The sequence below is a fragment of the Nipponia nippon genome, unplaced genomic scaffold (genome assembly GCF_047370975.1).
Source record: "Nipponia nippon isolate SJK-2023a ecotype South Korea unplaced genomic scaffold, ASM4737097v1 scaffold_2, whole genome shotgun sequence".
Taxonomy (NCBI): Eukaryota; Metazoa; Chordata; class Aves; order Pelecaniformes; family Threskiornithidae; genus Nipponia; species Nipponia nippon.
This window is the reverse complement of record NW_028262336.1, coordinates 82,417,800-82,435,358: the sequence shown is the minus strand read 5'-3', so window position 1 is coordinate 82,435,358 and position 17,559 is coordinate 82,417,800.

Here is a 17,559-nt window from a genome sequence, read left to right as displayed (position 1 = left end):
ACATGAACAGCAGTCCCTGGCTGACAAATCGCTGAAACTTATAAATCAGTAGAAATACAAGAGACTTGAGACCTTAAGTTATCTTTTCATCCTTAATAATTTTTTTTTCAAGTGCAATTCAGAGTGATCTGAAAATCTGAGCTTGCATTTCTCTTTAGAATTTTTTAAGATAGCTGCCAAAAATGAAGAGGGTATAATATTTTGAAATATTCTTTAGCTTCTTTAGAGAACCTTTTATTTCTTTAAAAATAGCTAAATTGCTAGTTCAATTTTCATTGACTTAATATAAACTCTAGTTCTAAAATACGCATATCAAGTTCTCAGATTGAAAAAATAATCCATACTTTTTTGTTGCCACCAAGTCTATATCACCTGTGTCTTTCTATTTAAAAAAATAACAAACCAATTATCTTGTTATCCGTTTCAGAATTATTCCCTGAGGACCCTCTGTGTTGCCTGCATTTGTAAACCAGTATTAAAGATTTTCATTAGTGACACATCTGTGTAAGACTGTTTAGCTGGTTTATTTTCCACAAAAATGTCAAGTAGTGCTTGTTGTTTGGCATCTTCTCCCCATGTTCAATTTTGTGTTCTCCACTGAATTCTCTTTAGCCTGGTAGAGCTTGCCATCCTTTGTCTCTTACAAGATATTTTTTCTATTAGTTCTACTGCATCAAAAAGCTTAAATATCTCAATTACATTGTTTACAGTAAGAAAAAAAAAAGTTTACTATGTCATTTTGAATGAAAGAACAAACATTTTATTTTGATGCCAGAAGCTTGATGGTATGCTCCTGCTGCCAAGTCCTACTCAGGACCAAAACTTACAAAAAAATAAAGATAATATTTTCATGTTTATATTATAACTAGAGGGAGAAAAGAAAAAACAGAGGAGTATGTCTGATTGAGTAGTTTTGTTATTTTTTTTGTGTGTCTGAGCAAACTAAAGTTTGCCATTGATTTCCATCATATTCTTCCTACAGCGTAACTATTTGAGTTAAATATTGTGTGGCTTTGCTGTGGGGTTATATTTTATGAATTTGGTTAAGTAAACAGCCATATATTTTAAAAACTCCCTTTTTTCTTCTATGCTTGATAAGAAAACTCTCTCACAATTTTTTTTTTATTCCACTTTGTATGTACTACATAATTTAGTCTATTATTTAAGAGTCTTTTTCATTCATAATTAGACTGCTGTTGCTTAGAAAGTTGTCATTTTCTTTAAACACCACAAGAGAAACAAAGTATACGATCATTCATCTATTCTCATAATGAATTTTTGTTTAAAAAAGGGACATCTGGAAAATATCTGACATTTGATCAGCTAGGAGGAGTCTTGTTAAGAAACCAAGAAAACAAAGCTACACAAAAAGGAAATCTTGCTGAACAGAAGTAAATTGGGTGCTAAAGCAAGGAAAGATAAAAACAAATGCATACAATGAAATGGAAACACTGCAGTACTTTGTTGTTAATTGCATTCAATGAGAAATGAGCAACTGATCTTAGAAGTTCTAATAAATCACCTCCTTATATATTAATGGCTTTGCTTCTAGTAGGAAAATACAAACTTCTCAAAACATTCACATAATCACTTGTGGCTGAAAGTTATGAGAATTCCCTACTGTTTTGATCTTATTTGCGTCCTCACTGCCTGAATACACGTAATTTGTCCTCACTGCCTGAATACATGTAATTGCTGCATGCCAGCAGGTTAACAGTAATAGGCTTTCAGTTAGAGACAGGTGAACTTAAGAGCCCTAAGACTAATTGTTATGGCAAAATCTTAAAGTTAGTTTTCTTTTTTGTCATCATATGGAAAAACATAGTCCTAAGAAAAGAATATTCATTAAAGAGAAACAAGGCATATTCAGATCCTGCATGGAAAAGAGACGAGATAAAACATAAATGTGGGAGAGGACCAGCCAAGTTTCAGTTTCTAAACCCCAGCATTTCTAAACTGCAGTTTGTCTGCAGTTTCTACAGGAAAGTGAAATGTTCTCTACATTTCACTTTATTGAAAATAAAGACCATAAGTGACTGATCACAGGGAAATTAACTTCCCAGGAAGAGGAATTCACAGTTGGGAAATTAACCACCAGCAACTGCACACCAAGATCTACAGAAGTTCTTACATTTCTCTCTAACTCATTTAAAGTACAGAAAGGTACCACCCTGGACATAAGAAATACAATGAATGATTCACTTAGTGAGATCACAGAGTCCCAATATCTACCAACTTCATTGGTATAGATAAATATGAGACAAAAAATTATACCACTAAATGATGTGATTACAAAACACATTATGCCGGGAGGCCCAGTTTTGCTTTCAGCTACATTACCAGAGGTCAGTAGTAACTCTTTTGGCTTAATAACCCTATAGATGTGTCAGATAAAAGGTGATATAGCTGAGAACACTGTACTCCACACATTTATGGCTTCATTTTATTTGAATCTTATTTAAAGAAATAGATTCAGATAATTCTTCAAATTCAGTTCATTTCACTGAAGATCAAAATTGTACTTGTGTAGCGACTGCTTTTCACAATTGTCCCTGTGCACTTACATGGTTTTAAAGAAAAAAAAATCTCAAATATTTATTCAGTATGGTAATGAAAAACTGAATAGAAAGGCAACTTCTATGTCAATATATAAAAGTGTTGACAAAAAAATGTGTATTATCAGAGTATTCCACTCAGGTCACATCATGAGCATAAGAAAGCTACAGAGAGAAGTAGTTATGGAATATAAGAATTTAGGTATTTTTTGTTAAGTTTAAAAGAATAATGATTCAAAAGTTGCTGTCTAATGGACTAGAAATTCTAATGAACAAAACTGAGGGCAAAATATTACTATTAAAGTAACTGTATGGTTGACATACAAATATGTAATATGTGTTTTGGCATTTTTCAAAATGAAATGCATTTCACTGTGGTGCTCCTGAGTGTTGTAGATTTTCAAAGAAATAAAAGATTAGTTTTTACATGTTAATGTACTATGTACTGGAGAATTGTTTGTCTTTACTTCTGAGAACATTTAGTACTTTGTGGTAGATATTGTTCTGTCTTTGCTTTAGTTGCTTTTAATGTTCAGAGAAAGAAAAAAGCTGAATTATAAAAGCTATTATAATTTGACTGGGAAGAGAGGATTATTACCTTGCTTTAGAATACCATGTTGAACTAAATTCTCCATGTATTGCCCTCTCAAAATTATTTTGCCAGGAACTTAAGGAGAAGGAACAAAACATTCAGCTTTAAGTCCTTTGTAAGACTTCAGCTTGAGAGCTGCTGCTTCTTGGGAAACCTACTTCTTGATTGATTTCAGTTATTATATTTATGCTGTATCTTATGGGAAAGGGCAGTCATTCAGTGGACCAACTGATACAAATTTAAGGTAGAAGAGGCTAGCAATCATCCTTTTGTAGTTCCCATAATCTTGCTGTTAAACTATACAAAGTCCTTCTGACTACATATTAGACCCAACTATATACTAATTTTTTATATCCCATAAAGAAAGAGTTTTATTTAGCAGATGAGAGTTCCTGTTGTCTATGTGCTATCCTCTTTCCCCCCTCCCAGCACCTAGATTAGAGACTACAAGAAAAGTTGGAGGATGTACACTCAAGTTAGCTACAGATTTAGTGGTCAAATACAAACAGCCTTTTTGAAACAGAACCTAAAGGTTAGAAAACGTTGGTCAAATGTTGTCTAAGTACATATACTTATTTCCAGATCTCCTCCAGTAATGTCAAAAAGAGTTGGAAAAGAGGCCTTTAGCGAGAGGACATATTTTTTTTAAATCACAGAAAAAATGAGAAATATTGCATAAGAGTAAAGGAAAGGCAAAATAAATACTATATAACAAAAATGGAGCAGAACCACTAAACCTTGTCTATGGTTATTGTAAGGGCAGGTGGGAATAGAAAGAGAGGAATCCTGAATTTTGCATTGGGGGACACACTGTATGACATTCACATCAGACTACAAGTTTCCTTAATATGTTCACAATGATCAGATTTATACTTCTGATAACCCCAGAAGCTTATTTTGTTTTTTAAAACCTCCCATAACCATTCACCACAAATACAACAGCGGTTTTTCAAATTGATAATGTGAGAAGCATATTATATGTAATAAATTGAAACTTGTACACTCTATGGGAAAAAATAACTGAGAATACAACTGATATATCCCCCTGTGTAAGTGAATCCTGTTCAGTGATTCCTTAGAGATTTATACAACAATGTGGGAAGCATATGACCTCGCTGTTGTGAAACACACAGGTATCATAATTTAATTAGTAGTTCTGGGAGAGGATTGATTCCTTTGTCACAGCACCCTTTGAGAGATATAGGGATTTTACAGCATTTTCATGGACTAGCTGCTGCTGAAGTGATTGTAGATTGGCTCAAACCCAAAATCTCATTAGCTATGATGTTTTTCCTGCTCTACTCAGGACAATGAATGCACATTATATAATACTAATCCATTTTTAAATGATTTGTATAACATTGTTAATTAAAAAACTCATTAAATCCATGAGACTTGCATTTGTCCTTTCAAGGTTATTAATGACTTTTTTTTTATATCATCTACTTTTTTTAAAGATTATACAAAGTTTAAGAGAATTGTCATAGAAGTTCATTAAAATAGCTTCTCAAAAAACTTATGAAATTATGACAAAATATAGAAATTTTTTTTTATGAATTCCAATAAAAGATTTTTCACACTCTCCCTTTAAAACTGTGTAAGTGAACAAGAACAATTGTGAAAAGCAGTCACTACACATCTATCTCTGATCAATGTTCACTTTTATCTGCTCTATAATCTACCAGTTTTAATATTTTTTTTCTTTTTTTCTTCCCCCCCTCCCTGTATTTTATTTTAAATGTTATCATTGTTATTTATCATCATAAAAACCTTTGACCAGACAAAGAAAACTGTCTTTGCCTGTAGTATCTAGACTAGATAACTATCAAACAGTAGATATTGAAGGTAAGGAGGTTACTTGTTTCATGTGATATGCCTTGTGCTTCCTCTTTAATAGATACATACATAGGTCACCTTGGAGACCTAGTCAAAAGCAGTGAATTTTCAGGAGGAATTAGGAGAACAGGAATGGGATCTGCAGGCAATTTTGGCATCGGTATTTGGGGATGAAATGCCTAAGCATTTTATTTTATTTTATGAGCAGTACTAGGTCATTGGTTTAACAGCAAAGGTGGAGGGGGCAGAAATTACTTATCACCTTTTTGTTTTCTTTAATTATAGCTTGCAAGCTTTTATTTAAGTCTTAATTTTGATAAATCAGTCACAGGCTGAATTGCTGACTGACCAGACAACAGCAGAGGTTTTGGAGACCTTTCAGTGTTTGGAAAATATAGAAAGAAGGGTTGAGTTATTGCTGGAAGGAAACAAAGAAAAAATAGAAAAATGCAAGCTTAGTGCTAAAGGTGAGATACTGTCAGGAGCTCACATCTGAGCAATCAAAACAGTGAGCTAAAGTATGAGGTTGAAAGAAAGGATGATACGATTGTAGGAGAAATATGCTGGTGGATCAGAGACACGAGGAGTTGATTGGAATATTAAGTTCTTTTTAGTGGCCTGATATTCAGAAGCAGAAATCAGAAAAAAATATATATGACTTGCAAGGTTTCATTCTGTAAGCAAGGTTTTGGGTGCTTTTGTGGTTTTTTTTCACCACTCGACAAATTAATCTTAAAATATAATAAAATAGTTAATGTTTAATTTACTTTTATATACACACTGAGGCTATTGAACCCTTATAAGAATTCAGTTGTACTAAGATTTGATCCTTAATTCCACAGGGAAAAATGAAGCCACATGTAAAATTATTGTAGAAGCATATGTTGCCAATATTTTAACAAAGAATCTCAATAAAATATTTCCTGATAAAACCTCAAAACTTTGATAATGGACTAGATAATATATTCTCCACTTCTAAGTGTGTCAAACATGGGTTTTGTCAGGAAACAAAATAGTAAAATAATAAAGCATTAACTAATAATATTTATTTTTAATTTTAAAAGAAAGAGAAAAAAAAATCAGGTTCCAAATCAACAAAATACAATTAGTTAATTGTTGGAGGGGTGTTTCATATTAAAGAGATAGCAAATTCACATTTACAAACAGGTGTTTTCATATGTAAACTCCTAGAACACATGTATCAGTGGTCTACATTTTGTCTATACAGTTATACAATGCAGGACTCATCTAAATGCATGTAGATGTCTGTGTCTCATCTAGACTCCCCAAACTCCCTTTACAAACAATTGAGATAAATAGACGTTTCTAGAGCATGGCTCATCTCATTTTAAAGTAGACTCCTAAAATAAGTCAGGTTAATTGTGCCTTAAAATAATATTTACAAAGACTCCCATCTTATTTCTGTTGAAACACATGAATCTTTACTGATGCTGTTCATATCTTCAATCTTCCATGCAACTTCTCTCATTTTAATGAAGAATTAAAGTGTACAATGTATATAATATAACCTTGTACTACTGGTGGTCTCCAGGGGAAGTAGGGATACAACATTATTCTTAGGCAACATGTAGTGCTTGATACAAACCAGTATGTTTCAATGTTTAAACAAAAAAGTGTTTTTTTTTTCTTTAATGTGCCCCATGTATGATGTATCTGTCAGAAGTGTTTTAATACTATTTAAGATGGACACAGATCCATTAAAAAACAAACAAACAAACAAACAAAAAACACACAGAAAAAAGTCACTTCATTTTCTCCCTTCAAATTTGTAGCTGTAGTCATAAATTACTTGTAGCCTAATAATACTATATGATCCATCTAACTATTGCACTGGTTTTGAGCTACCTTAATTTGCCTTTAGCAACTGGAAAAGTTTATCAGAAATTGACATTTGTCAGCATTTCATGTGGGACAGCATGTATCATTTAAGAAATGTGATATGCTTCTCTCTTAACCACTGTGGCAATGGTACCTGATTTCATATAACAGTACACATACTATTCAGAATATATTTAACAACACCCTCTGTAGTTGTCTTTTATATATGGGGTTTCACAAGAGTTAAATTAAAGTCAGGCTACTTTCCTAACTTTGTTTAATAATTTTTATTTCATGTTGTTTGGATTGTGAAGTACCTTAAAACCTTTATCCATAGTTTATCCATCAAAGGTTTTAAAAACTTTGTAAATAACAGAGCCTTAGTTCCTTATTGGTTCAGGTATTCAGGACTCCCTATTCCAAGTTACTAAGTGCTGAATATTTCATCTGATTCGTGCAGATTAGTTAGAAGAGGTGTAAAAACAGATTCAGGCAAAGAGTTCTTCATTGACTGTTTCTGAGGAGAGTCCTGATCTGTGTTTGTTTTAGTAAGCTCATGCAATGTTTCACTTAGAGATTTTAGAGGAGGGCCATGAAGACAATCAGGGGGCTGGAGCACCTTTCCTATTAGGACAGGCTGAGAGGTTGGTATTGTTCAGCCTGGAGAAAAGAAGGCTCTGGTGAGACCTTATAGCAGCCTTCCAGTATCTGAAGGGGGACTGCAAGAAAGCTGGAGACGGACTTTTTACAAGGGTGTGTAGTGATAGGACAAGGGGTAATGGTTTTAAACTGAAAGAGGGTAGATTTAGATTAGATATAAGGAAGAAATTCTTTACCATGCGGGTGGTGAGGCACTGGAACAGGTTGCCTGAAGAAGTTGTGGATATCCCCTCCCTGGAAGTGTTCAAGGCCAGGTTGGGTGAGGCTTTGAACAACCTGGTCTAGTGGACGGTGCCTCTGCCCATGGCAGGGGGGTTGGAACTAGATGATCTTTAAGGTCCCTTCCAACCCAAACCATTCTATGATTCTATGATTCCTATGATTTTAACTAATGCAGCGCCTTCAAAGTCAATGTGTCCTGATTTGGGCTGGGATAGAGTTAATTTTTTTTTCTTCCTAGTAGCTGGTATGGTGCTGTGTTTTGGATTTAGTATGAGAATAATGTTGATAACACACTGATGTTTTAGCTGTTGCTAAGTAGTGTTTATACTAGTCAAGGACTTTTCAGCTTCTCATGACCTGCCAGAGAGAAGCTGGGACGGGACACAGCCAGGACAGTTGACCCAAACTGGCCAAAGGGATATTCCTTTATGTGATGTTATGCTCAGTATATAAACTGGGGGAGAGTTGTCAGGGGGGGAACTGCTGCTCAGGAACTGGTGGACGTTGGTTGGCAGGTGGTGAGCAATTACATTGTGCATCACTTATTTTGTATATTATTATTATTATTGTTATTATTATTATCATCATCATCGTTATCATCATCATTATTATTATTTCCCCTTGCTTTTATGTCCTATTAAACTGTCTTTATTTCAACCCACAAATTTTACTTTTGTTTTCTTTTTTATTTTCAATTTCTTCATCCATCCCACTGGGGAGGGAGGGAGTGAGTCAACAGCTGTGTGGTGTTTAGCCACCTGCTGGGTTAAACCACAAGAATATGCAAACAACGATCATGTTTGATTGAAACCTTTGCCTCTAACAGATTGTGTTACAGTTCACTGAGGAATCATCCATGAGTCTAGATTTCTCTCTTCATTTCAGTTTGACATTTGAAATAATTGACAGCTAGGTTATGTTCAACCAAAGTAGGTATGGATAACTCCAGAGCACTATGCTAATCATTCCACACTTCATAGCATCGCTCTGAGGAGGCAAGCAAAACTAGAACAGACAAAGACATGTTCTATAATGTCAGAATAAGAAATGAAAAAAAGAGACTACAGAAATTCCCAGTAACAAAAGTGTTACTATAGTAGCATGATAAAATAATAATAATAATAAAACCCAAAGTTACCATCCTTGGGAGAATTTCTGAAGCAAGAAGAAATTTCCTTCAAGGTCTCATATGGATCTCAAAGACCTTACAGAAACAAGAATGAAAGACTACCTATACTAAATGGATATGTGCAAAACTGAAGATAGGGAGTGGAGGGAAGTCTAATTAATTCCCTATCTTTTAAAATCATAGAATCATAGAATACCAGGTTGGAAGGGACCTCAAGGATCATCTGATCCAGCCTTTCTAGGCGAGAGCACAGTACAGATGAGATGGCCTAGGACCAGGTCCTTTTAAGACCAGCTGTCTTAAAAGTGTCCAGTGTAGCAGAGTCAACCACTTCACTGGGAAGATTATTCCAATGGTTGACTGTTCTCATTGTGAAAAATTTTCCTCTCATGTCCAATTGGAATCTCCCTGGGAGTAACTTGTACCCATTACCCCTTGTAAATGTTACATTAATATCTTTTTTCTGCACAAGTAGTTAAAATGAAAAAATATTGTGTGTGTATATTTAAATCCTCTGAGGTTTTTGTTTGTTTGTTTGTTTTATTCTATCCTCATGTTATGCTTTTTTAAAGAAAGTCCTTTAACATTTATTACATAATAACAATTCTTATTTTACCTAATAATTTTGTCTAGATTTGGTATAATATCTTGTTAATGCTTCAAGATTACACAATTGTCCTCTTACTGCAGGAAAAGGTATACACTTCCACATTAAATAATTTATAGATACTGTGATTTAGACTGCCATCAAATATCCTGTGGCAAATTTGTCTGGGAGTCATGATCTTCCTCTTGCTTTCCCACTGCTTCATGGCAGTAATGGCCAGGAACAGATCTAAAGTTAAATCAGTGTGTTTTCTTTGGTATGGCAAAATGGCTCCACTGACCAAGAAACACAGAAAGATATAGAATAGTTTCCAAGAATTTAATTGAATTAAGGAAGTACTGAGTAAGAAGGTTATGAGAGGTATTCATCAGATAAATAGAACAAATGCCAAGAGTGTCTATCAACTGTGAATCTGAACAAGCTTGACTACTCTATTTGAGAATACTTCCTGTTACAGGAAGAATTTATTATATCTCTTTGTTTAAATAGTAAAAGATTTGCTTTCACAAGCCAGAGCATTGAAGATGATTTTTATGTAGCAGGACAAGAACTTTTTTCATATGTTAAGTTGGCCTAATGTTTGCATACAAAAATAATAGATTTTATTCATAAAATGTCTTAAAATATCAATTAATGAAACATGTTGGAAAAGCTGGTGCTACTTATGAGAGGGTTCCTGAAGAACCACAGCAATTCATGCATCAGAAAGAAATAATTTTTCAGATAGCTCTTCATTCTCTACCATAGCAACATCTATGTCATAGAATAGCTATTGTATATCATGCAGATGTCGTCTTAAAGACAGATTGCACACAAAAAAAACAAAACAAGACCACAGAACCAAAATTAAGAGTGAATGAAAAGTCAAGCATTTCAACAATAGGAGAGGACAGAAATAAATTTTATATGCAAAGTTAAGTTTCTTTTTCCTCTCCCTACTTCAGTCTATTTGCAGTAGTCTTATATGTTCCAGAGAAGACACATAAACAATGATCAGGACAGACAGTTCCCCCCAAGATGCAAACTGTTTTTCTGTCACCACATTGCTTGGTACATGGCTCCATGCCATTTCCTTCCTTCCTCCCTCCCTCCCTTCCTCCCTCCTTTCCTTCTGTCCCGATCCAATGTCAGGGGAGGTTTCGATACGATCTCAAGGACGAGACTAAGACGCTGAAATCGGTCAGATGTCGTACAACCTTTTACTTTTATTTGGGGGGAGAAGAGAATGGAGGAAGGAGGGAGGGCAAGGGAGGAGACGAAAAGAATAGGAAGGGGAGAGAGAGAGAGAAGGAGGAGTTTATCACCACCACTCCGAGTCCAATGATCTTCTGCTGGGTCTTCGGTGGCCTCAGGCTTCGTCGGGGACCAAAGGGGGGGGGGGGGGGCCTTGAGGGTGCAGGAACGGAAGGAGTGGTCTCGCGCGCCACCGCCGCCCTTGCCAAGAGGCACGTGTGCTCCTTATATAGGAGGTCTCACGCATGCGCAGATCGCAAATGTGTACATGCGGTTTGTCACAGATGTGCTGCCCCCGCCTCTGCTCTTTTCACGCCTTTAGTCCCTGCCTCGGCTCTTTTCACGCCTTTCGTCCCTGTGCAGGTGCACGAGGTTGTTTTTCTCAAAACTGTGGAGAAGAGGGTTTTCTCGAAGCGTGGCACTGGATGCGCGCTACAGCGGCAATGTCGAGACAAAACCAAATTTGTAACCGGTTCTCTACACCTTCCTTCCTTCCTTCCTTCCTTCCTTCCTTCCTTCCTTCCTTCCTTCCTTCCTTCCTTCCTTCCTTCCTTCCTTCCTTCCTTCCTTCCTTCCTTCCTTCCTTCCCTTCTTCTTTTCTTCTTTTCTTCCTTTTTTCTCTTTCTTTCTTCCCTTTCTCCCTTTCTCCCTTTCTCCTTTTCTCTCTCTCTCTCTCATCTCCATATACATTTAATATATATATATGTGCATATATATATGTGCATATATATATGCATCTCTGGGGAAAAAAAAAAGAAGTATAATTCTTGTACTAATTCTTTTTCAGTAGAGGTCTTTGTTACAGGGCACAAGTACTTCCCAGATAGTAACACCTTGAAACCAACAAATATTACCACCATTTACAGAGAAATAACTTATGCAAAAATAAAGAGAAAAAAAAATCCACTAAATATATTAAATTACTGTATGCAAAGTGCTGCTTACTTTTCAATTCTGTCACAAGTGAAAGAGCATCCCACAGAAAAAAATTCCGTCTTTACTCTCCATTGAATAACTACCAGTTTATCACATGTACTAAATGGAAAATAGCAATCCTATAATAAGAGTAAGAATATTATAAAAGAAGATTTTGTGATGTGAAAAACATGCTTGATTTTCTTTTGGCTCAGTTCAGCATGAATAAAAAGTAGTGCTCATAATAACAAACATTTCTTTATCAACCATTGAACACTGCATGAAATTGTCTTGAAATGTGGATTAATAAAATGCAAACATACACAACAATTCAGAGGCCTCCTAAAGAGCAATTATAAATCTTAGGTGAAGGTAAACATGCAATTAATTTCCAAGAAATACTATGTAGTCCTTTCTTAATGAATTAATTTGGTCAGTCGAGATAAAGTTTCAGATTTTGGAAGCAAGATTATATCATATCTATTATTAATTGTATAATAATTCTTCTATTTGCTGCAGTCAGACTGGGCCTAGTAGTCTTTTTCTATTCTTGCTGGAATAGTTAGTTCACTGTTCCCCCACTCTACTCCTTTTCCCAAATGTCCTCTTCTTTTTTGTTTTGTTGAAATAGATAGAATATTTATTATCACACCCTTCGCAGTTAATCTCATGGAAAATATTTCATACGTTCATCTAATTTATATACCTTGAACTCAAAGAATACCTGATTTTTTTCCTGATATCTCCCACCATGGCCTAACACAGATTCTAATCATAGTGGTAATAGTTGTCGTAGGCCATAAAAAAGAAATAACAAAACTGTAAAGCACTGTGTGTGGTTCTATGTTTTCTATATTTCTTCTTGAAGACCCATTGTTTGGTGTAATTAGAAGATCTGCTTTTGGAGAACCTGAAAATTGCTTTCAAGAAATTACATGAAATTATATTAAATCGAGCTCCATTTTAATGAAGAAAGAATACTGAACTTGTAGTAAGGTGGTTTTTTTTTTCCAGAACACTTATATATTAGCTAGTCTTCAGGCTGTGAACTGGAATTCATTTAAATAATTATGGATGCTTCTTGTTATGCCTAAATTTAGCTGAGTTCAGTAGAAGAACTAATTTTTACATGCCTTTAGATCTACAAAACAACCTGACAAAAATTTTGCTTAGGTGGGGTATTTTTTCATTGTTTTCATAGAATCATAGAATCGTTAAGGTTGGAAAAGACCCTTAAGATCATCGAGTCCAACCGTTAACGTATCACTGCCAAGTCCAACACCATGTCCTCGAGCACCACGTCTACCCCTCTTTTAAATACGTCCCGGGATGGAGACTCAACCACTTCCATGGGCAGCCTGGTCCAATGCCTGACTAACCTTTCAGTGAAGAAGTTTTTCCTAATATCCAACCTAAACTTCCCCTGGTGCAGCTTAAGCCCATTTCCTCTCGTCCTATTGCTTGTTACTAGGGAGAAGAGACCAACCCTCACCTTGCTACAACCTCCTTTCAGGTAGTTGTAGAGAGCCATAAGGTCTCGCCTCAGCCTCCTGTTCTCCAGACTAAACAACCCCAGCTCCCTCAACCACTCCTCATAAGACTTGTGCTCTAGACCCTTCACCAACTTCGTGGCCCTCCTCTGGACATGCTCCAGCACCTCAGTGTCCTTGTAGTGAGGGGCAAAAACCTGAACACAGTGCTCGAGGTGCGGCCTCACCAGTGCCGAGTACAGGGGCACTATCACCTCCCTGCTCCTGCTGGCCACACGATTCCTGATACAAGCCAGGATGCCATTGGACTTCTTTGCCACCTGAGCACACTGCTGGCTCATGTTCAGGTGACTGTCAGCCAACACCCCCAGGTCCTTTTCCGCAGGGCAGCTCTCCAGCCACTCCTCCCCCAGCCTGTAGCGTTGCATGGGGTTGTTGGGACCCAAGTGCAGGACTCAGCACTTAGCCTTGTTGAATCTCATACAGTTGGTCCCAGCCCATCGATCCAGACTGTCCAGGTCCCTCTGCAGGGCCTTCCTACCCTCCAGCATATCGACACTTCCACCCAGCTTGGTGTCATCTGCAAACTTACTGAGGGTGCACTCAATCCCCTCATCCAGATCATCAATGAAGGTGTTGAACAGGACTCACCCCAACACTGAGCCCTGGGCAACACCACTTGTGACTGGCCGCCAACTGGATTTGACTGCATTCACCACCACTCTCTGGGCTCGGCCGTCCAGCCAGTTTTTAACCCAGTGCAGCGTGCACTTGTCCAAGCTGTGAACAGCCAGCTTCTCCAGGAGAATGCTGTGGGAGACAGTGTCAAAGGCCTTACTAAAGTCCAAGTAGACAATATCCACAGCCTTTCCCTCATCCACCAAGCGGGTCACCTTGTCATAGAAGGAGACCAGGTTAGTGAAGCAGGACCTTCCTTTCATAAACCCATGCTGGCTGAGCCTGATCCCCCCATTGTCCCGCACGTGCTGCATAATGGCACTCAAGATGATCGGTTCCATGACCCTGCACCGAGGGCAGGCTGACAGGCCTGTAGTTCCCCGGATCCTCCTTCTGACCCTTCTTGTAGATAGGTGTCACATTTGCTAACTTCCAGTCATCTGGGACCTCGCCGGTTGACCAGGACTGCTGGTAAATGATGGACAGTGGCTTGGCAAGCTCCTCCGCCAGCTCCCTCAGTATCCTGGGGTGGATCCCATCTGGCCCCATGGACTTGTGAGCATCCAGGTGGAGGAGTAGGTCAGTGACTGCCACCTCTTTGACAACTGGGGCTTCATTCTGCATCCTATCTCCATCTCCCAGCTCAGGGGCCTGAAAACCCCGAGTATGACCAGTCTGACTATTAAAGCCTGAGGCAAAGAAGGCATTAAGTACCTCACCCTTCTCCTCATCCTTTGTGGCAAATGTTGCCTCCGCATCCAAAAAAGGAGGGAGATTCTCCCTGGCCCTCCTTTTGTCACTGATATATTTGTGAAAACATTTTTTGTTATCTTTAACTGCAGTGGCCAGTTTAAGTTCTAGCTGGGCCTTCTCCTTTCTAATCTTCTCGCTGCATAACCTCACAACATCCTTGTAGTCCTTCTGAGTCACCTGCCCCTTCTTCCAAAGGTGGTTAAGCTCTCCTTTTTTTCTTGTTTTACAGGGTTTTGATTTTTTTTGTCATCCCCCCCTCCCAACGCTACCCAACACTGGGTAAATTTCTTGTTCGTTATTTTAGCTAAGTAGTTCTTTCAACTCCAACATTCCTATCTTGAAGTTTTTTTTTAACAGATAGATTATTGGTACTTCGAACCAGAAGTTCCAGATTCAACAGTTTTGTACTTTTCCAAGAAAAAAGAAATCCCTGGAAGATCCCATATTTTCCTTACCATGTGCCGAGGACTGTTATGGGACCAGAATTGTCTCGACATTGCCGTTCTACCGCCATCTTCTGGCTTCGACATCCAGCCCCCGACGAAACCACCACAGGACGCCCGCGCAGAGACCAGGCCACAAAAAGCAGAGACCTGGGCACAAAAGGCGGGGCTATGAACTGCACGTACGCCTGCACAGACACCAGGGCGCAAAAAGCAGAAGCGCAAACTGCACGTACGCAGACCCGTTGTGCGCATGTGCATGGCCCTAGAAAAGGACCACGTGCGCCTTTTGAGGCCCTCTTTTTCTTCTCCTCCTACCCCGTGCATTCCTTGGAAGCTGCTCCTGTGGACACAGAGGTTGGACCAGCTGGACCTTTGATCGATGGGGTAACGCCAGACTTGGAGTGGTGGTAGCTAGTTCCCCTACGTGGCCCTCTTCTCACCCGCCTGAGCACGCTCTTTCTCTCTTTTCTCTTGCCTGCTCTTTTGCTCTTTTTTTTTTTTCTCTCTCTCTCTTTTTCCCCCTGTCTTCCTATCCGGTCCTCAGCCTTTTGTTCACCAAAATAAAGTCAAAAGGTTGTACGGCACTTGACCTTGTTTGTGTCTTAATCTCATCCTTGGGATTCTATCAAAACCTCCCCCGACATTCGATCGGGACAGCATGGTTTCTGTGTCTATGTGTGTACACATACATATATAACAGTTTGTCTGTGCATTTCCATAAATACATGCTATTATGAATTTTCACTCAAAAAAGGTAAGAATAAAGAAATGTACTGGCACTTGTAACAAAAACTAATGGGGTTTAAAATGGACTTAGGTTCCTACAGTTTTTTCTTCCAATCTCATCCTCCAGTTTCATTTTTCCTTTCCCGACATCAAGGAGTTGTCACCTTATGAAGTGATCATTTACCATGATTTACCACTCAGGATAAAGCACAATATTTTAAGTTTACTTGATTTCTGTTTAAAAGACAAAATGAGATAACAACTTTATTATATCTGTGGAAAATGGTTTCTTATTTGGTGATAAGCATTAAATTCTATCATAAACTTCATTCATTATGGCATTTTGAAAGGCAGCTCTACAATTACGAGTTAATTTAGATAATGTACTGTTAGATGATGACACCTAGTCCTTGGGTAAATATTTCTGTAGTTTTTCTTTGAAATAAATTATTTCAAACACCACTTTTCATTTATTTCCCACTATTTCCTAAAGATGTGGAACCTTAATAGATTCTCTATACAGCCTTTACATTTTGCAAGGGTATAATAAAGTGGAAGCATTTTGTTCTCATCAGTTAAAACAACCTTTGCCATTTTATTTATAACTTGGCTTTTCAAACCCTGACAGGATACCAGGCAACATTTATAAAGCGTGCCTGGAAGCAATATATTTGTTCTCCTTAACTGAAATGCATTCACCTTGAAAGTATGAGCTCATGAAGGATAAATGACCCAGAAGATAAGATCATTCCTATTAGGAAAGAAAGTAACTGGACTTACAAAGATTTAAATTCAAGTGAAAGTATATTTATTATCTTAACTTATCCAAAGAAATGTAAAAATCTAATGATTTGTCTCCTCTGTGTATGTGTTTATGTGTAATCAACTTACATTTTATGGCCATTTATTTGTATATACAGATAGCTTTTATTGAAACTGAAAAGGAGTTATGTGCATAAATTTAAGCAAGATAATTTGAACTCCAAAGAATTTTTGTGAAATTTTCCTAGTTGCTTGCTAGCTCACTACAGCAAAGGACAGCTTTCCTTCTTCTAGTGAGTTTCCACTTTCCAGGAAAGACGTGGGCAAACAGTTTCTCCTCTCTATCAGCTATGTAAATATAATGAATTTCTCTTCACATGTCCCTTGAATCTTTGTTTTGTCCCTTTTATTCCTGGCTCTAAATTCACACCTTATCTTCTGTCTTCACTTTTTTCTACATATTTCTTATTTTTCTTTTTTGATTTTTCATTTTTCTTTTGGCTTATGATTTATTCTTACCATTACTCTTTTTTGTGTAAATGATCCAAGTCTTACCACTCCTATAAAGATCTTTTCCTCCTTCCATACACCCACAACACATGGCTAGAATCCTGCCCATTTCCAGTCCATTTTGAGTCCTCTTTTTCACCCCCTACATTCTCTATAAATTGAGGAGTTACTAAGAAAGAATTTTTAGATTGTTGATGAATTGCAGTGAATGGAAGCTTGTAAGCAGACGCTGACCCACTTCCTCAGCACAAAGTGGATTATTATCCTGAAGACAGATAATTCATATCATGTCAGGTATATCTTTATTATTTGTAATTTTCAGAGACCTAATTTGGCTTTAGTTTAGTTGTTCAAATTCTAGCAGGAACAGTGGTACATTTTCACATTGTTTCTAATACCCAGAGCTGCTACTGCCACTCTGCCATAAGTTAGGTCGCCAGCCTGAACTGCTCATTTAGACTCTTTGTGACTAGCAATGATATCAGAGGAGGATTACTCAGAGCTGTTTGGGACACCTTTCTCAAAGGGGAAACTGCCATCCTCTAAGAGTGCCTATCTTTCTTGTTGTCGTGGTTTAACCCCAGCCGGCAACTAAGCACCACACAG